The 19,323-nt window shown below is 60.9% G+C and overlaps 1 protein-coding gene across 2 annotated transcripts in view; it reads left to right on the forward strand.

The window, feature by feature from the left end:
• The window catches only part of BCL9L (BCL9 like), a 73,663-nt gene that overhangs the window by 15,973 nt on the left and 38,367 nt on the right, over positions 1 to 19,323 (forward strand). Inside the window, exon 1 of one of the 2 annotated variants that reach the window (XM_087778415.1) lies at positions 7,185 to 7,317. The exons of the other annotated variant lie outside the window; for it this stretch is intronic. The gene's annotated coding sequence lies outside the window, so the exon portion shown is untranslated. Of the gene's footprint in view, positions 1 to 7,184; positions 7,318 to 19,323 lie in introns of those variants that run through there. 2 annotated transcript variants of the gene reach the window in all.

Genomic DNA, 19,323 nt, shown 5'->3' on the forward strand with positions numbered 1-19,323 from the left:
CCCGCCGCCGCCGCGGGGGATGGAGCCCGCCGCTCTCCGCGCTGGGCTGGGGCGGCCCGGGGCCCGCGGCCCGGTTCCCTCTGCCGGAGCCCCCGGGCCCTGCCCGAGGAGCTGCGCCCGGGCAGCTCCGCGCCGCTCCCGTGCGAGCCGGCGGCGGCGCGGGGCCGGCTTGTGCGTGCGGAGCAGCCTCCCTCGCCGGGGGCGGGACCGCGCTCTCCCCTCGTGTGCCCTCCTCGTCCCCCTGCCCGGGCAGCGGGGGGACGCGCCAGCGCTGCCGCGGCCGGAGGAGCCGGCCCTCGGCCCGCCTTCCTCGGTGGCCGCGGGCCCGCGGCAGGCGACAGCGTGCGTGGTCAATAACGCTGCATGGGAGGGAGGGCGGGAGGAGCGCGGGGAGAGGCAGCCGCCGCCGGCACCGCGCTCGCCCTGCTGCGCGCCGCGGGCAAGGCAGGCCGGGGCCGGAGGGTGCCCCCGTGTCCGTGGGGCGGGTGCAGAGGGCACGTTGTGGGAGAGCACGAAGGGAGGGGGAGAAATCCGGAGCGCGAGAGGAGGCTGAATGCAAGCGAGAAGTAGCTGGGCAGGGGTGGGGTACCGGTCCCGGCGAGGAGGACCTTTTCCTTGTCCCAAAGTCCGTAGGGTCCTCGTGGCAGTCAGCTGAGGTGCTCGGCACCTCTGGCAGGCAAGTACCATCAGGCCGGCGTAAATGCGTGCGTGTTCTTGGGAGAGTGGGGCGCGGATGAGCAAGGGCTGGGCGGAAACCAAGGGAGCGGAGCCTGAACATACAAGGAGAGCCCGTGGCTTTACTCAGACGGTCGCCCTCCCCGGAGCACGCAGGGCAGATGGGCCTGGCCGGGCAGCTGCCTGCCGATGCCGGTGAGTCCGGCTGCGTCAGCCCCGCGTGCCGGGGTACGTGCCCTGCTTCTCTGCAAAACAGGTCTGCCCCTGAGGTGCTGGGGGAGAGGCTTTTCCCCCAGCTAGAGATCTGTGCGGCTGAGGCGTCGCACACACCAAGACGCACGTGACTGTCTCGGGAACAGAGACTGCCCGTGTGGGAACGGGGGTAGCAAGTGCTAGTCCAAGCCACCAGCAACACAAGTCCCTGCCGTGCTGGCAGATGGCGCAAGGCAGCAGCTCGCTAACTTTTCCTGTTATGACCCCGTTTAGAGAGCGGTGATTTCCAGGGACCCCAAATACCAATAGAGACATCGAATAAAACTGAATTTGTGTCAGGCTTGTGACCTTCCTGAAAACTCGCCTGATTTCTGCGCTGGGACTCGCTGACGCAGGGCTTGAGTGTCTGCAGTGACCAAGCTTCCAGGAGTCCTCTGGGGATGAAGGCACCGAGTAAATAAAACAAAGGGAGGGACTACTCCATTCCTAGTTCTGCCTCCCTGTAAGACTGTGGTAGCAGGGACAGCAGGAGCCGTTCTTGCGCCATCCTTGACTACCTTGTCATCCCCTGGTACGATGCACCCCAGCCTCGCCGGTGCTCTGGCTGTAGCGTAGCTCTGGGGCCGGCACCCCTGCCGTGCGCTCTGTTCCTGCCATTTGTGGTCGCACACGCTTGCGCGCGCCTGCCCCAGCGCCGTCTCCGACACCCGTCACCAGCGCATAGATTCGCCCGTCCGCGACGCGCGTTCGCCCCCGCACGTGGGCACGGCGCGCGCTGCACGCGCCGAGGCCGCCCTGGGCGCCCGCTTTGGCGGAGGGGGCCAGCGCGGCCCACGGTCAGCGGGCTGCGGGCAGGCTGGCGGAGCGGCGCGGGAGCCGAGGAATGCGGGCGCGGCAGCCAGGCAGCGCCCGGAGCCGCCCGCCTGCGTGCGCAGCCCCCAAAGCCCCCCGCAGCCGGCGCGGGGCCTGCTGCTGCCCGGGACGCCCCGGGGGAGGCAGAGCCCGCTGCCGCGGCGGTGCCGCCCGCGCCCCCGGCTGCCTCCTGCCCGCGCCCTGCCAGGCTCGCCCCCCGCCGCCGGCTGCCTGCCCGTCCCATCGGCGAGGGCCCCGCCGGCTTTGTGTCACCCAGGCGCCGCGATGCCAGAGCAGCCCTGCCTGCTCAGTTTTTCCAAACCCGCACTCGGGAGGAAGGCGCCGTATCAGGATAAGAGTCCCCGCCTGCCACCTTCCCGCTCCCCAGCCCGCCGAGCCCCGGCCGGCGGTGGGAGGCGCCGGCTCCGCCGCTGCCTGCATTTATCACGCTGGTGGCCTCGCTAAATGGTTTAACCCTTGGCGCCCCGCAGGCGTTGCTGGCGGCAGGCTCGCCGGTCTGCCCAGCCCCGCAGGCTGCCTGACCGGCTCCGGCTCTCCTGGCGCCCCACCGGCTGGCGGGGGGCAGGAGCTCCCTCCTGGCTCCAGCGCCAGTAGACCCCAGCCCTTTCTTGCTTTGCCGCTCGCCAGGGGCTGCTCTGGACAGCAGCGATGTACCGAGACCGGAGACAGCAAAGCGAATGTCTCTGCAGGGCCCCGTGCAAAGAGCAGCCCAAACACAGCCGGAGCACATAGCGGAGGCCGCCCGAGGCTGGGCTGTTGCGGTAGGAATTCGGCTCGTCTCCCGTGCCAGAATCCCAGCAGCATCAGGACTTTGCGCGCCATGCAGAAGACCTGGGATGACTTCTCCTGGGCTGCAGCGCGAGCATCTGAGGTGGTGGGAGGATGAGGCTGGCGTTCAGAGTGCACGGGAGTCGCGAGAAGGGAAGGAGGCTTGAAGAGCTACGTCACGCCTGCACCCGGACAGGCATTGCGAGCGCATCTGACGTTGCAGGAATAGCAAGGCATCCAGGATCCCGAGCCTTGGTGTCTTTGTGATCCTGGAACTGTGTCAGGAGTTTGTCTTTGCTAGACGATGGTGTGGCTGCAGCAGCATATTTCCATTTGGGAAAAGGATGGCTCAGCTTGATTAAATTCTCCTCCGGTACTCTGGCACAGGCTGTGTTTTGCCTTTAGGACTGCAGCATAGGAAAATCCCAGCGTATGGAGGGGGGCCAGGGCCCGGTTCTGGCATGAGGACGCTGAGCAGGAGACTGTGGCCGGCTGGCTGCGTCGCTTCCCATGTTGTCTTTGCGCTTCCCAGTTTCTTCTGGCTGAGGTGGGAAAATGGCCTTGGCCTGCTGGAGATGTGATGGTTAATAAGTCAGCATGAAGGGAACGGGCTGGGGTCCCATTTGAAAGGAGCAGGGAAGCCAAGCTGGGCACCCCGGATTCTGTCCAGGCCCATCTGGCCAACGGCACAGGCTGCCCAGGCAGCTGCAGAGGTGGCAGAGGTAGCGCAGGCTCCTCGCAGCTGCCTGCTGCTGGCGGCTGCCCTGCTCAAACTCCAGTGAGCACGGAATGAGGGAGCCCATTCTTCCCCGGCTGGCCGTGGGGCTGGGCACGGACCTGGGGCCTCTCCCGGGTTGGCTTTTTTTCCCTTTCCCTGAGCGACGGCTTTGTGGTGCCATCAAAACAGAAGCGGGATTGAGACATTGCAGTGCAGCCCAAGAGAGATGGAGGCACGGCAGGGACTTGTGAGGCTGTGGGACAGGATCCGTGCCAGTGTCTGAGGGGAGAAGGGGGCACTGGTGGCCAGGAGTCTGTCTAGCGATGTGCAGGACTGAGGGTAGCGTGGGGAGAGCTGAAAAGACGTTTTGAGGCCAGAGTCTACCTCTGCAGCAGTAACGTAGCCTCTTCCATCTCCTCGCTGGACCTTTGCCTTTCTGGGGGAACGCAGGATGAGTCCGTGTGCCAGGTCTGTGGATTTAATGCTGGAGCTGCCGCCAGCTCCCTGCTCTGTACCTACGTGGATCAGCAAAGCAGAGGGCTGCCCCTAAAACAGGCATTTCGCAGCCCCAGGCTCCTTTCCTTGTTCCCAATTCATCTGTGCTCTTCCATCTCCAGGGCCTCTGCTGGGGGTTGGTCTGGGACTGGAGTGAGCCACTGGGGAAACGCTTCGCAAAGAGGCAGCTCCAGCTAACTGTGAGTCACATCATTAATTCCAGTATAGTTAATTGGACCTAATTAATCATATTCATAAGTGCAACAAGGGCCTTGCCCACAGGGGTCTTGCGAAGGTCTGAGCTTGGGGCTGGCGTTCCGGAGAGGCGATGGGAACGATCAGGCCCCAGAGCCCTGGAGGCGGCTTGGGACCCGGCTCCCGGGTACTCCAGACGTCCTCATCCGCAGAGGCGCAACAGGACGAGGCCAATCCTTCCGGCCCTGCATCCCGGTATCCTCTGCGTCCCACAGAGGCAGAACGTGTCAGGAGCCTCTGGGTGGCGGGTCCCAGTTCTTCCCAGGGAAGGCTGGAGTCGCGGTTGCAGACGTCTCTCTCTTGGCCCTTGTGTAGTTTGGAAGGGAGACTGTTGATTTCTCGGGTGTATGTTCTGTGGCCCAAAGGCAGGAAAGCTCCACGCAAGAGGGGGGCAGGTAACAGCCAGTCTGGGTATCTCGGCCAGGGGCTCGCTGACGTGCCGACGTACTACGCAGCTCCAGGGATGAGCTGCTGCTGTCGTGGTGGTGGTGGTGTTGGCAGAGGGAGGCTTTGAGGAACTCCAAGGACTCTGCTTCCCCATCTCCTCCCCTCCCTGTCTCTCCTAGCGTGGGCGTAATGATAGAGGAGGGAAGGGGGAACTGGGAGTCGGAGTCAAGTGTAGGGAGGGCAGCTAGCCCGGCAGATGTTAATTAAAGAGAGAGGCTCGGTGCTGAGCTGCCAGCGGCTGGTCCTCCCGCTGACCTTTCCCAGTCTCGCTCTGCCGCTTTCATGTGCGCAGGCTGGGAGAGATGCGAGGGGCTGTGATGTAGAAAGCCCAGGAGGCTGTGGGGAAGGGAAGGAGCAAGAGGGAGAGGCAGCCAGAGGGCCTGGAGGACAGGTGGCTCCGCACATCCCCTCTGGAGGGAAGGAGCTGCCGGTCTGCCCCTGGCAGGGAGCTGTTGTGCCAGACAGCGGTGGCTGGGCACTGCCTTGAACCCACTGTGCCCATGCCTGCCGTCTGCGGGAATGCGAGCCTGGTGCTGCTACTGGGAAGGACGAAAGCCTGAAAATATGTTGCTGCTTGCTGATGAGGCGCTTGGGAGCTCACGGGAGAGGCAGGGAGACATATGGCCTCGCTGCTGCCTGGTCCCTGGGAGGGTACCTCAGGGTATGGCTGGGTGGCCGATGCAAGCAAGCAGCTGCCCACGCTCCCACCGTGGCGCCCCGGGTCGGGGGGGTCCCCCACCGCCTCCGCTGCCGCCTCATCTCCTGCCTCTGCTTCCCAGGGGCAGGCTGGCTTCCTTGCCCTGAGCCGGGGGAGGGCGAGGGACTGGGGGGGGGTGGGGGTGGGTGTCCGGCTCTGGTGGTGGCCGTGGATGTGTGCACATGGAGAGCGGGAGGGTGAAGTGTGTTTTCATTTTCAGTCGGGGCTGCCACTTCCCGCCGGTGGAGATGGATGGCTTGTCCCTGGGTCCCCTTAAGCTCTGCAACGCTCGGGGATGCTGCCAAGTGGTCCCTGCCTCCAGCCCTCTCTTCCCAGCCCACCCCGGAGCAGTTAGCGCGCTGCAGGCAGGAAGGTGACACATCCTGGTTAGGATGCTGCTGGCATCATCCAGAAGCGGGTGGACTGGCTTAACAGCCTGACGTGCGTGTGTGCTTGTGCGGCTCCCTTCTGCTTGTGAGGAAAGAGGGAGCAGGCACAGAGCACAGGCAGCCAGCGAGCCAGCTGTGTCCTTGCTCAGCTACACGCTGCGCACCCATAGCAGCAGTGGCAGCGGCGGTGGCCCCGAGTTGGGCCGCAGCTCCCGAGGTCGGTGGAGGGCTGTGCTCCGGCTGCCCAGCTGAAGCAAATGGTGTATTTGGGATGGATGTTACTTCCACCTGAGCCTGCGCCTGGCTGTCGCTAGCCATCTCCTCCCCTTCCTCCCCCTGCTACTTGGGTCTCATTTGCCTCTTCCCGCTCCTGTCACCCCCACCCCAGTGTAGCTGTGAGTCACATCATTAATTCCAGTATAGTTAATTGGACCTAATTAATCATATTCATAAGTGCAACAAGGGCCTTGCCCACAGGGGTCTTGCGAAGGTCTGAGCTTGGGGCTGGCGTTCCGGAGAGGCGATGGGAACGATCAGGCCCCAGAGCCCTGGAGGCGGCTTGGGACCCGGCTCCCGAGTACTCCAGACGTCCTCATCCGCAGAAGCGCAACAGGACGAGGCCAATCCTTCCGGCCCTGCATCCCGGTATCCTCTGCATCCCACAGAGGCAGAACGTGTCAGGAGCCTCTGGGTGGCAGGTCCCAGTTCTTCCCAGGGAAGGCTGGAGTCGCGGTTGCAGACGTCTCTCTCTTGGCCCTTGTGTAGTTTGGAAGGGAGACTGTTGATTTCTCGGGTGTATGAGGCTGTTGCTCAGGGCAGGAGGGCGGTCGATGCACGAAAAGTTGTTGGTAACGACAGGAAAACGCAGTCCTTCCCAGGCGCCGGGGCCAGCCCTTGTGCATCTCTCGTGCACGGGGACTGGGAGATGCGGCAGAGAGGGCCTCAGGTGCGGGATCTTCCCCGCAGAGCGGGGCTCGCCCCGCGGCGCGACGGGATCGGCGGCTTGCACGTCCCGAGCGAGCTGGTGGAGCCTCCCCGTAGGAGGCCGCGGGCGACCCCAGAGCGGGCGCCGGGCGCCGTTTCCGGGCGGGGGCTGCCGGCGGCGGGGGGCGCCCGGGCCCCGGCGCGGTGCTGGTCCCCGGCCCGGCCCGGCCCGGTCCGGTGCTGGTCCCCGGCGCGGTGCTGGTCCCCGGCAGGCCGCTGGGCGGCCGGCGGAGCGGCCGCGACCAGGAAGCGGTTAATCAGCGCGCGGGGCTTTTATTTTGACAGGGCAGCGCCTGGCTCCGCGCTCGGAGGAAAGTGAATGATCCTGTTTCTCCAAATGATTATTCAGGCTCCGGCGGAGAAAGGAGCACTCGGCACACGCAGCGCCTCGCCCCTCGCCACGGCGTCCCCGCCCGCGCCCGGGCCGCCGCGCCCGCCGGCACCGCAGCCCGCCGCCCGCGCCCGGCCGCCCGCCGCAGCGCGGGGAAGCCGCCCGCGGCCCGGGGCCGGGCGGGCAGCCGGGGCCCGCCGCCGCCGGACGCCCACCCCCGCCGGCGGGCGCGGGCCGGAGCCGCCGCCGGCGCTGCCGGCGGAAGGAGCGGCGCGGCGGGGCGGGGGGCTCCGCCGGCGGCGCCGCCGCCGGCCCCGGCCCCGCGCCCCGCGGCGGGCGGCCGAGCCATGAGCGCGGCCCGCGCCGCCGGCCCCGCGCCGCCGGCCGGCCCTCAGCAGCCCGCGGAGCCGCGCCGCGCCGCCCCGGCGGGCTCGCCCGGCCTGCCCTGAGCCGCGCCGCCGCCGCCGCCGAGGTGAGTGCCCCGCCGGGCCCGGGCGGCGGCCGCCCCGCGCAGCCGGCGGCGGCCGGCGCTGTCATCCGGGCGCACCCCGGTAGGCGGGGGGCCGCGGTCCCGGCCCGCCCCGGGGAGCGGGGAGCCGCCGCGCTACAGCTCCCGGGGGGCGGCGTGGTCTGCGGGGGTGGGGGGGGGGGCGGCGAGAACTTGGCGGGGAGACGGCGCTGGCCCCCGCTCGGCCTGCCCGGCGCTTCCCCGGCGGCTCCCCTCCCCGCCGCCCGGTGCTCGGTGCTCCAGCCCGCTGTTGGCGGGGCCGGGCCGGGGAGGCGGGCTGGCTGCCCGCGCTGCCCGGCCCGGGGCTGTGCTGTCAGCGCTCCCGCTTTGCTTGGGCACGGCTCGGACGTCGCCCCCGGTCCGCGTGGCCCGTCCCGCTTCGCTCTGGCGGTGCGGGGACCGCTCCTCCCGGGTCCGCGTAACCCACCGCCGCGGCCGCCGGTCGTTCCCCGAGGGCCAGGGAGCCTCGAGTGGGGCTCCGCTCTAGATGCAGAGAACTTACTTGCGCTGCACCCCGTTTTACCTGGGCTGCTCTGGATTTTGCTAGGTGCTGTTAAAGCCCCAGGGAGGATTGGAACTGGGATTCCTGTCTCCGGACTCGCCGCCTTTCACGTGGGGTTTGAATACATGCTCCTGTCAGAGCCCATCCTAGATGTCAGGGGAGACCTCTCCCCTCTCTTTGCCGTGTCCTACTCGATGGGCTCCTGTGCTCTCCTGAGGTCAACCGGGCATGTGGTCGGCTTGGAGGAAAAAGGGGGGAAGCACCGTACGTGCGGGCTTCCCTTGTGCGCGGACAGGAACCGGTGTAACAAAACCTTCCCTGCGTTGTATTAGGGACGTGTCTTTAGCAGGTGGTGAACTTGTCCTAGCCCCGCTCTGCTAGCAACCACTTGCTGGAGTAGAAACGTGAGAAGGATGCATATCTGAACACACAAGTAATGCTACGTGACAGGGCAGGCTGTCGTGTTGTTGTGTGCGGCGTCTGCGCGCCTCGGGGGCAGCGCCGTTTGACAGGGTGTTGGGCTGCGGCGTCATACGGTTGTGCCCTGGCTGCGTGAGGCAAAGGGCCGCCGACAGCGTGGCGCGGAGGATAACTGCGCACCTTTGGCTGCGGCGCCTCCCTGCAGAGCGGTGCTGTGGGAGACTTAGTGGCGTGCTCTTGACCCGCGGGATCCGCGCTGCGAACGTGGCTGCCGCTCGTTATCCTGCCCAAATGCTGTTTCATGCCAGGCACGCAGTAACGGCATGCAGCTCCTTCCAGCCGTCGGTCGCCAGGTCTCTGCAAAGGGATGTGCACGCGCCTTGTTTTGCTACTTTGGCGGCAGGAGGGATAAGGAAAGTGACTCACGGAGGAAGCGATTTGCCCAAGGTCGCACGGCGACTCCGTGTCAGTGCTGAAGTGAGACCTTCTTTGACTCTGGTGCCTGTGATAACGCTGGCTGCCGCCACACGTGGGTATGTAATACACACCCACGGCTGGTACCAGTGCAAAAATCACCAGGTTGACGTTGTTGCCTGATTCTCTCTGTCTCCTTGGTAGAAAGATGAGCGTATCGCTGTGCTGTCTCTCCAAGCAATTGTCTACTCCGTCGAGGACTTTTTCCAGAGCATTCACACCCTAAATGCTCTAGAACCTTTTTGTCTGTTTTTTAACGTGTGTTTTGACGTGTAAGGTGGGCAGATGGCGTGATCGGTGCCTCCCTACCACCCTGACCTGTATCTTCATTACCTAGAAAATCCGTCCGTGGTGTTTGGTACTTTCTGCAGTGCAATGTTGTAGGTGTTACTACGTCTCCCTGCCCCTGAAAGTCCCTTTCCTCTTTCCAGAACCCCTACTGGGAGGAAAAAAAAAAAAAAAAAAAAAAAAAAAGAAGGCAGCAGCTAAAGGAAGCTTACTCAGAAACTCGAAGCCACGGTTGTTGTTCAGTTGAAGAAAGTAAAATAGCTATGTTTTGTACTTTAAAGCCCTCCACCTTTTGCATCTCGCCATGTTGCGGTTGGAAGGTGCCTCTCTGGCCACTGCGTGACAGAGGGGACAGGCTGCCGCATGAAGCGACTGGGCCATCGCAAAGCTGGAAGTACTGAGCTCGCTGGGCTATGCTGCTCCAGGGCAGCTGCTGAGGATGCGCTGGAGTTGTGCTTCAGCTCCAGGCTAACTCCAGCCCGTAGAGCTGCAGACCTTGTTTGTGCCGGCTTGGAGTCCCTGAGGTCCAAGCTCAACTCAGCCTTTGACTTTTCTATTGAGTCGTCAACCCAGCTGGCATCACGTCCTCCGTGCTTGCTGGTTTTGGGGGAAAAAACTTTGCTTTTCCTTCTCCCCGCTGCTGTTCTTTCCTGCTGAGGCGCTGTGAGCGCTCTCCCTCCCGGCAGCGCTTGCTGTGCGGAGGGGTGCGGAAGGGAGCGGTAGCTAGAGGGGAGGCTCTTGGTTCCCCCTGCGGGGAGCATCAGCTGTGTCCCAGCCAGCGGCTGTTTCTTACTGCTGTGGAGGCGTTACTCTTCGTGGCTTACTCCGGTTGTCCTCAGTTGGTTGCAGAGTTCTGAGTAAAAGAGGGGTCCTGGGATTGTTTTCCGTGCCCCATCTCTTCTCGGTACAGCGTCTGGTTCAGCGTTGACTTCGGGACAGCCTTTGCTTCTTTGCGCTGTCTTAGGTGATTGCGTCAGGCTCGGCTGCTGCTAAGAGTAACAGTCTGTAGCCATTGGAGCGCTCGAGGATGTGTCTGTGTCCCCCCGAGGTCCAGATGTGCTCTTGCTGGCACTAGTTGTGTATTCCAGCTCCTACGATGGGTTTTAAGCTGCTTGGGTCTAGCCATTTCCTGGGGATGGCACAGGCTGGCTTCCAGCTCTTAATTCCTTAGGGCTCCATCCAGTTTTAAATACCCTGCCTGACAGATCTCCCAAGCAGGCCTCTTCTCGGGGGGTAAGTCCCCTGTGGAAAAGCACAAGTTTGCGGTTCCTGTCCGAGAATGCATTGGGGGTCTGCTCCGCCTGTGAGCCTGCTCCTGAGCTGCTGTCGCTGCCTCCTCCCAGGGATGCCAGCCGGCCCCCATAGCCTTAGCCGAGCAGAAGCCCAGAGCTCGCCCTGCAAATGTCATTTTCCTTGTGCTGTTGCTCTTTTGGCAAAGACGCAGCATCGCGCCAGTGCCCTGGACAAGGGGGAGCACAGGAGGGTTGTGCTACGTTTGTGCATTTGGCATTTACTTTTGGCGTTTTTAACAGGAGACGTGGTACGTAGATGCATGGATATATGATATAATGAAGGGTAGAGATACCGTAGCGATATGATGGCCAGATGCAGCAATATTTTGTCAGTGTTGTTTAAGCTGCACCAGTGAAGCGCTAGGAGGATTGCCAGCATGACTCTTCTGGCAAATCAAAATCTAATGCAGGTCAGGACACGGCGTCACTCAGCTTTCCTTTCCTCCCAGGAAGACGTTGACTGGCAAATGCGTTTTCTGGTGATCTCGCGCGTGGTTCCATGTTTCCAGGGGGTGCGGGAGCTTTGGATACCGACTTTATGTAGTCGATCTCCGTGAGGTTAAAACTACCCTATGAGGTTTCTTGTAGCACTGAAGCTGTGGATAAATACACCCCTCTTGGAGCAAGGGGCCTAGGAAGCATCGCAGCCGCTTTGCTTCTCAGTTGTGCGTTTCCAGCAGCTCTGTGCGGTGCAGGGGGTGAGGATGGCCGAAACGAGATTCCTTGATTCTTCCCGACTTCTATTTCGAAGTTGCGTGCTACTTTCCGGCAGGTCGGTCTTTGCTCCTCTGGTCTGGCTTCCCTTCTGCGAGCGCCACCCCGGGCAGCCCCGGGGTGGAAGGTACCCAGACGCTGTTACCAGAGGTTGTTGGGGATGGTTTCTGTCGCTGTATTTTGCCCTTCCTCGGCCTCTCCCCGGGAGGCAGCACCAGCCAAACCACGTGGCGTGGATGAGAGGCACCTTCCTTCTTCACTGGTGCCTGTTCCAGGTCATCTGCTTGGCACCAGGCCCTTGCTGGGAATGGGGCGCTGGTTTTGTTTTCTCCCTACCTGGTTTTCTTTGAAACTCAAAGGTGGAGAGGGTGATGGATTTTGTTCTAATTGGGACCGGTTCGCGGTGGCGTTTGCAGTTGCCACAGGGCCATGCTCAGCAGGAGCCAGCATAGAGGAAGCAGTTAGTGTCACTGGCACCTGCTTTTGATTTAAGGGCGAGCTATGCTACGGAGGGGTGGCTTGCCGGGAGCCCTGCGCGTTTCCCGCGTCCCTGGCGAGTGGAGCTGTGCTCATCGCTGCCCTGGGCGGCCTGGTCCCTGGTGTGGCAGGAGAAGGGAGCACGGGACACCTCGGCGTGGCTATCCCAAGCCTGCACCGAGCCTTGGAAATGGGTGTCCTGCTGTTGGGCGTGCTGCCCGGCTCCGAGTTCTGCTTGCTTGGACCCGATCCTCCCTTCCCACCTTGCCCTCCTGCTGCCCCTCTTCCACGGCATGGGGTGGGCTGTCAGAGACACGCAGCTCCCCAGCAGGCAGGGTTGCCTTGATGCCGGCTGCAGCCCTCCACTGGAGAAAGCAGCGCGAGGACGATGGGCTGCGGCACCCTGAAGAGCCAAGGGGGAACCTGCTCTGCTCTCGCCGGGTGCGTGTCCAGGCTGGGCGCAGCCAGTGGGATGAGCTTTCTCAGCTCTTTCTGGAGAGATGGGCTGGTTCTTCGGCAGCTGCTGGTGTCTGGGCGCAAGTGGCTCCCCTGTATCCCGGCATCCTTGCTGGATTGCCAGATGGGTGCATCAGGCAGTGGTTTCCAGCCCCTCTGCGCTGCCGGTGATGGGAGGGCAGGGCCGTCACCTGGCATCTCATCCTGCCACGTCTTTCTGGGCAGCTGCAGGCAGAGGAACGTGCTAGCTGTGCCTGGGTGTCTTTGGGAGACCGTGCTTCCCCGACACGGGCAGATCGTCTGCCAGCTTCAGCCGGAGCTGCTAGGGAAAATGGCACTTTGTCTCTGGGTTTTGCTTCCACCAAGAGTAGGAGCTAGGTTTGGGGTTAGTTTTTTTTTTTCAGCTGTGACTCAAGATGTCTTGAATCCCAGCTAGGGGATGATGGGGAGCCTCTTCTAATGCTGGGGTAATAGCCTCAAGATGGCTTTAAGACTGGGCTGTGCGCTGTGCCCAGAGGTGGGGCGTCACCCTGTTTGGTGAGGAGCTCTGCTGGAGCCAAGTCCTGGGCCAGAAGCCAGGTTTGTGATCCGTGCCAGAGAGGGCGAGACTTGGAAAGCGAAGCAGATCTCCTTCTGTGTGAGAGATGGCCTGAAATACCAAGCAAAACCACAGAGTGCTCCTTGTTCTTGCCTATGCCTACTGGTCTTCCCTCTCCCTGAAGTATGTGGGAGGCCACAGGACGGATCTGGTAGGGAGCAGGAGGGTTGCGCTCCTCAGGCCCCTCTGCTCCAGCCTGTCTCTTTGGGCTGCTGGTTGGGTTGGGTTTTGATTTGGGTTTTTTTGTTTTGGTTTTTTTTTTCCCCCTTCCCCCTTTTAACCCTGCTTTTCTCGTCGCTGTATCTTCCCTCATCCATCCTTGCTGCTACTGGTTTGAGGACCACCTCCTTGCAGGCAGGCTGTCCAGAGCAATGCTGTGTGCGGTTGCGTTGCTCCTTCTGTCACGCCTCAGCTGAGCAGCTTTCTTTTTCCTTGCTGGGCTGCTTACTGCAGTGGCCGAGGAGAGGAGCGGGCCAGGATACGGTTTGTGTAGAAGATGCTGGGCAGCACTGACTGTTTACAGACTCTGTGCTGCTTGAAATGTAAGCACAGGAAGTGCCAGGCTCTGCTGGGGTCTGTGCGAGCAGCGTGGCTCCTGCACGCTGGGTGTCTTGCAGCCTCTGGCGGTAGCGATGCTCTGCGCTGTCACAGGCCAGAGGAGGTTTCGAGCGCTCTGCAGCAGCAAGGGCTTGTTTTTTTCACCTCCGAAAGAGAGACTGGGAGGAAAAGTGAAAGGAAATGACTTGGCCAAAGACAGGAAGGGAATATGGGACAGAGCTAGGGCCAGAAGCCAGGATTCCTGGTTCCTGCTCATCGCTCCACTCCTCCTCAGCTGCCTCTCTGGGTCTCAGCCTCCTATTCGAGTTCAGGCGTAAGGGGGCTTTTCCAGCCCTCTGAGAAGCTGGAGGTCAGGAGCCTCTCTCGTGAGATCTCCTCAATGCTCGGTGCATCTGTGGGCTTTCCAGTCCCCGAGTGTCTCATCTCAGCGTCTCGTCTCCAGGATTTGCCCAGCTGAGAAAACTGTAAGTTAGAAAGCTATGACTGGTGTGGTTACAGCAGAAGTCGCAAACCGTGTCCTTGGCTAGTAAGTTGAGCGTCTGGTTCTCCAAGGAGCACCGCGCTCCTCGTCCGATGTGCGCTCTGCAGGGAAGTGCCATTCTCCCAGAATGCTGTACCCTTGTTTGGAGGGCCGTACCCAGGTTTCTCTTAAGGGTTTAAGTTAAGGGAAGCTGTTTCTCTCTGCTTGCCACGTGTCCCCTCCTGAAGGTGGCTTTGTGGACGGTCTTCCTTGACTTGCCATTCAGGGCTTGGTAACTGTATGATGGGGTGTGCGTCGGTTGCCTGGTTCTGCAGGCAGGGACTCTGTGGAGCACTGCAGTCTTCCTAGTAGAAAACACATTCTTAATACCCTCTTTGGAAGAAAGGTCCTGCTAAATAGCTGTGTATCAGTGAACGGTTGTGCTCCCCTTCAGATAGGAAGGAGCTTCACCAGCGGGTGGAATGACTGTTGCTTCGTTCTGCTGTTACGCAGTGCTGGGCTCTTGGCTTCTTGGGAAAGGCACAGTGTGAGGCTGCAATTGGTAGAGGATGCTGGCTTATAAAAAGGCGGTTGCGGGGGTCTTGGGTAGCCACGCTGTAGGTCTCCTGCAGCCCTGGCAGTCTGTGGGCTCAGGGCAGCGAGGAGCTGGATGGGGAGCTCCGAAGGGCAGTAACCGAGAGCAAGGGCTGCATCTCTGGGCGACTCTTTCCGACAGCAAGCTGGCCAAGGCTGTGGAAACCCCTGCAGCACTGGAGCTTTCACCACTTCCTCGGCAGGATTCGTTCCAGCACCAGTCTGCAGCGGAGGATCGGGCCAGACAGGGCCTGAACGGAGCGGGTCCAGCCACAGGCGAGCCTCAAGCGCGGCAGTCAGGCTGGGCTGAAAGCTGCCTGTGTCCTGCCTCTGTGCAGCCTTGTTTGAACTTTTCTCTGGCAAGGAGCAAAAGGAACCGGGGAGACCTAGGGCTGGTCCAAGCAAGTTTCCTCTGCTCTCCCCGCCCCCAGATGCAACGGGGGGGAACGGCAGCAGCTCCAGACTGCCGTCCTGGAGCGGAGCAGTTTGGGGGGGCCTCGGTCAGGACAGCTTTTGAGCAAACGTTTTTTTGCCTCTGGTGTTCCCTGCCTCTTGGGCTGCGACGCAGGGAGGGGGAAGTGAAACTGTGGTTCAGAACAAGCCCTCTGGATGGCAAGAAAATTGCTGAGTAGCCGGTTTCCAGGTTGCCGAGGTCCTAGCCAGGGCCCGGCGCGGCTGCCAGAAGCAACAGGCTTGGAATTTCCTCTGCCTGGTGCCAGCTCCTCTTGGGCTGGCCGCAGCACCTCTGCTGGGGCCGGGGCTCCTCTCGAGCCCCGCGAATGGGGCGCTCCCGGAGCAGGGGTTACACCGGAGCTGGAGCTGCCCCCCCTTGCTCTCGCAGCCTGGTTTCTATTTTCTTTTCCAGGGTCCAAGCTGTTTTGAATTATGCAGCCTGCGCCTCCCGCGGGGCTCCTTGAGCAGCCGCCTAATGAGCTGAGCTCCTGACAAACTTTGCTCTGGCTCTGGCTACGCTTGGAAAATTTTACAGCCTTTTCAGAAAAAGGAAATGCCAGGAAAGGCCTGTCTCTTCTTATTTTTATGAGGGGGTCCCAGTTGAGAGGGGGCGAGATGGGTTTGGAAAAGAAGACAGGAAGGATTTTGTATACTGCGGTATACAGGCTTTCTAGTGATCGGGGTGAGCGGGCTCGGTGCCTCCTGCCGGAGCTGGGCACAGCACGGGGCAAGACCCGCAGGGCTCTCGGAGGGTGCGAAACGGGCGCAGGGAAGCCGCGACTCCTCTTCTATGGGGAGGTGGTGGTCTGCATCTTCCCTCCCGGCTGCCGGCATAGCTGCTGGCTGTTTAATCTTTGCTAAGTGTGCTTTTTCTGAACGGCAGTGGTTTTATTTCTACTGGGGTTGCAGGCGGAGGCTCCCGCACGTGGATGCGCTTCATGTCGGTCCACAAGGCTGGTGGGAAGGACCACTGCCGGATGCCAGGCTGGCGGTCTCCCCGTCACGGGGGACGGCAGAGTGCCCAGGCAGGGTGCCTCTGGGCACAGGGATGTAGGAACGCAGGTGCCGCCAGCACAGTGTTTGACCCGAAAGGGACAGTCTTGTGTAATTTGCCCCTTCGGCTGAGCAACCATGTGACAGTAGGAGAAACCGGAGCACAAAATAAGCTGTGGCTTTCCTGCCTTCCCTTGGTAAGACGGTGCTGAGAAGGGAGCCGGGAGCCCTCGGTTTTGGATAAACACCCCTTCTGGGAGGTGCTGAAGGTCTGCCCTTGCATTTGTCTGGTTTCGCTCAGCAGAGCCCACCGATCGCGACACTGATCTCCCGACAAGCACTTCTGCCCGGAAAGGCGCTGGCGGTATGGGCTGGTCCTTGCCATCCTCCTCGTGTGTCCTCACAGCGTCCCAGATCCCTTTCCAATGGTAAACAGGCATCTGCGGGGACCGGGACGGGGGTTTTGGTTGGAGCCTGTAAAACCGCAGCGGCCTGGGGAGCTGTGGAGCTTCTCCAGCGGGAGGGATCGAGGTTTCTGTGCCGTCCGTAGGCATCAGCTGCTGCCAGTCGTGGTGGATGAGCGTCAGACGTGGGCAGCGATGGCCCTGGGTGGAAGGAACCTCGCGCTGGTCCTGCTTTGAGGGCTTTGCCCGTTACGCCTGTCAGGAGCGCGGCCCTGGATAGCTATTTGATTTGGCAGCCTGCGCAGGCCTGGCAGCCCTCAGAGTGGGATGCAGGCACCGGAACCGTGCCCTCCTCTCCCTTTTGTTCGTCACTCCACCTATTCCCAGCTTTCTGCTGCGTTGGGCGGGAGAAAGCACCTTCCCGGGGCTGCGTCCCCTCCTCCACCTGGAAAATGAGTGATATGTCCCCTTTCCTTTCTCGGGGCTCACAGGCAGAAGCTGAGATCGCGTTTGACAGTGCAGGCCAAGCGCCTTCGCTCTGCCGCTGGGAAGTACGAGTGCAGCTCCCCTGTTGGCTTCTCGCAGAGATGAGCTTCTCTGTCCCAGCTCGATCTCGGAGCTCGAAACACATGGGGAGCTGCTGGGAAAAGTGTTCAAAAAGGAGTTGAATACCTTTTTGTTGTTGTTTGTTTCTGTGGTGCCATCTGCGTATATCCGTTTCAGAACGGCTGAAGTGGATGCTCTTTGTACTCTTTAATTAGTTTCCTAATTGTCAGTGGGGAATCCTGTTTCACATGAACTTGATGCCGCAAGAGACAAGTCCAAAGCCCCGTTTGTCGTCTTTGCTGTGAGAACGGTACAAACCCAGACGAAGAACAGATAAGTGCAGCAGCGTGGCTGTAATCCAGTCGGCAGCACCTTCCCTCCCCAAACATTTCAGCACGCCAGCGGTTCAGTAACGATCTGCCGAGGTTGCCCACCTCCATCGGAGAACTCAGTGTGAGTTTTGCTCCCCACTCTTTTAAAACTCTCTTTTAGAAAAATCACAGCATTCGGTGTTTGAATCTGCTTTGGAGCCTGTTTCAAAAAACAAAGCCAAGCAAACAAATCCCCCTCCCAAACCCCAGACCTGCTTTTGCTCGGTGGAGGTCAGTTTCATGAGTTGAAATTGCGAACGTTTTGTAACTTTTGTTACTTTGCCTTAAGCGGAACTTCAACAAAGAAGTGTCCTGCCACTTACAGATATTTTGCTCTAGATGTAATTTTAGCCCTGAGTTTGCAGGTGCGTGTGTTGTTTTAGTCATTTACCCTCCTAAGCGTTTGTGTGATCAGGACCTTACGTGTAAGTGACTGCTCCCCAGCCCGCGCAGTGCTTTTGAAATATTCAGAGGGACTCAGCTACTGGTGGCAAATGTTTATCGGTTAGTTTGTTATGCTTTTTAACCACAAGTGATTTCACAAAGTCCTAGTCTAATTAAAATGTATTACTTATGTTAGTAGGGTTTAGACTTTTTCTAAGGGCTCTGGTTGTTTTTTCTGATGCTGGTATGGACCCCTATGCAACAGATCTAAGGCTATTGCAGTAATAGGCTGCCTTTCTTAAGGACGTTCCCCCGAACTCCCAGCAGTAGCCCACAGGCCCTTGGAGGTCCAGAGTGGGTGGGTTTAACAGAAATGAAGCAAACCAGCTGCCCTGGGATTTCCTAGTTCTCAGGCCGATGCTGGCAGTGCCGTGCTCCGAGCCCTTTCAGTGGAAAGGGATGATGTTGGCGTCCCTCAGGGCTGCTGATCCCCGTCTGGGTGATGGCAAGCTTTGTATTCATCGTGCTGCAACCAGATGGGGAGGTTAATTGCTTTGCCCAACCTCAGGCTGAAACAAGATTGCGGAAGAGGGTAGCTGTAGTTGATGGTTGGTTAGTTGGAAGGGGAGAGAGGAGAGGTGAGCATGTCCAAGAGTAATGGCATGTTTTGGGGTTGCCCTTCCTCCAAGACCTGATCCTGAGCACGTTGGATGGCTGCTGTTTCGGTGTTTCTTCTGTGGCTGTTCCTGGCTGCGGGTGGTGCAATGGCTGGGGCTGTGGTTGCTCTTTGCAGTATATTTGGAAAAGCTATCGGGAGCATGCAAAGAATTGTTCTCTCTTGGAAGCTTGATAGAAGAATCCCAACGGCAAACATGGCAGGAGGCCAGGCTCTTACTTCTCTTGCTACCTCCTTGCCTCCCCACCGGGCACAGGCGTTGACGCGCCCGGAGCAGCTCCGTTGTCCTACTTAGCAGGCTCAAACTCGGATCGTGTGCAAGTGGCTCAGCTTGAGGTGAGAGCCCAGCCGTGCTCCTGCCAGATGTGACACGCTGATGCTCAGGGGAGGGACGAGGCAGAGCTGGGACCTGGCTTCAGAAGAACATGTGCCGTGCAGGCTCCCTTCTTGCACGGAAGGCGTGCATCCACGGGGTCCTCCCCGCTCTGGAGAGCCACGGCTAACAGCTGACCCTGGGCTTGGGAAGGAGGAGATGTGGGGGGGAGTTGGGATTGCAGCGTGAAACAGCAGGGAACCTGTGCATCGCCCTTGGCCAGTAGACTAGTCTAATGCCTCGTCTGATTTCCATATCAATTAATTTTTATTTTAAGAGGACTCAAGTGGACCCAAGTGCCAGACCGTGTCTCAGTATGCTGGAGGAGGAGCCCAGGAACTGCTTGATTTGATCTGAACAACAAGCCTGAGGGTGGTATCGCTTAATGAGCCAAAGACCCCTCTGGCTGAAATCAGTTCCTTTCCATCTGAAATGGGCAAGTGCCGATTTTTCTGGGGGTTTTAAGGTCCCTGTGAACAGTCCAGGCAGCGAGTGAGCGAGAGAGGGTCCTGTAGACCCTGGTGACGGTCAGGATGCTGTCTGACGGGAGTATGGCTCGCCTAGGACCTGCCGCTGCCCTCGGGTGTCCCAGTGCCGCAGGACCAGGACCAGCACAGGAGGTGCTGCTCCCCGCCACTGTACATCTAGTCAGACCGACGCTGCCTGGCTCGCCGTATCCCAGGTGCGGGACCGAACCTGTGGGAGAAGGGTGGCTGCAGGGTAGCTGCTGGATGCAGAGCTCCCCTGGTCGGCCTCACTGCTGTGGGGTGGGGAGGAAGCCAACCTCCCCTGCCCAGAGGCAGGAAACGAGAACCACGTGGGCTGCCTCCGAGCCCCACCGGCACCTCACACTCGCACCGAAAGCAGCGCAGCTGGGCTCAGGCTCGCTGGCTGCCCACCGCAGCGCCGGTCGCCCTGTTCTGTGTCCTCTGTTTGC

This window comes from Nipponia nippon, unplaced genomic scaffold, assembly GCF_047370975.1.
Source record: "Nipponia nippon isolate SJK-2023a ecotype South Korea unplaced genomic scaffold, ASM4737097v1 scaffold_43, whole genome shotgun sequence".
In the NCBI taxonomy this organism is placed as follows: domain Eukaryota; kingdom Metazoa; phylum Chordata; class Aves; order Pelecaniformes; family Threskiornithidae; genus Nipponia; species Nipponia nippon.